Source organism: Lipotes vexillifer, unplaced genomic scaffold (genome assembly GCF_000442215.2).
Source record: "Lipotes vexillifer unplaced genomic scaffold, Lipotes_vexillifer_v1.1 scaffold241, whole genome shotgun sequence".
Taxonomy (NCBI): Eukaryota; Metazoa; Chordata; class Mammalia; order Artiodactyla; family Lipotidae; genus Lipotes; species Lipotes vexillifer.
In genome coordinates, this window is record NW_006784922.1 from 1,370,667 (window position 1) to 1,371,392 (window position 726).

Here is a 726-nt window from a genome sequence, read left to right on the forward strand (position 1 = left end):
CTTCGCTTTTCCTTCCCTAATGCTTCTCTAAGATTGTAGCTCCAATAAAGCATTAGCACAAAAGCTTAGCCTCATGTTCTATGAGATAATTTTGGCTAATACTATTTTTGTATTTTTATCCCAGGATGGCAAATAGGTCTGTTTAATCTTACACATTAATTCTGATAATCTATATTATACATAGACTTCTTAAAGTTGTGCAAAAATGAGATCATACTTACATTGAACCCAGTTCAAACCAGTGTATTGGTTGTGGCTATTGTAGGGATTGTATTGGGAAAGATACTAAAGCTCTGTTCTGATCTGAGCTGGAAAGAGAGTTATGATTTATAAGCAATATCTGCAGTGCGCGTTTAGAATGGGCTTGGCAGAGCAGTAGAATGCATGAGCCAAATTGACCTCCTGAGAAGTTATCCAAGTTTATATGGTAGGAGGGGTGTTTTTCCCACACCCAACATTGAATATTATCATTCTTTAAAAAAAAAAAAACTTTTCTAGTTTTTGGGTTAAGATAAATTATACCTTATTTTCTATTTCTTTGATTTGAAAGGAATTTTTCATATTACTGAGCTTTCTTTATGAATTACCCAATTTCCTTTCCCCTCCCTTTCCTTCCTTCCTTCCTTCCTTCCTTCCTTCCTTCCTCCCTTCCTCCCTCCCTCACTTCCTCCCTCCCTCCCTTCCTCCCTCCCTCCCTTCCTCCCTCCCTCCCTTCCTCCCTCCCTC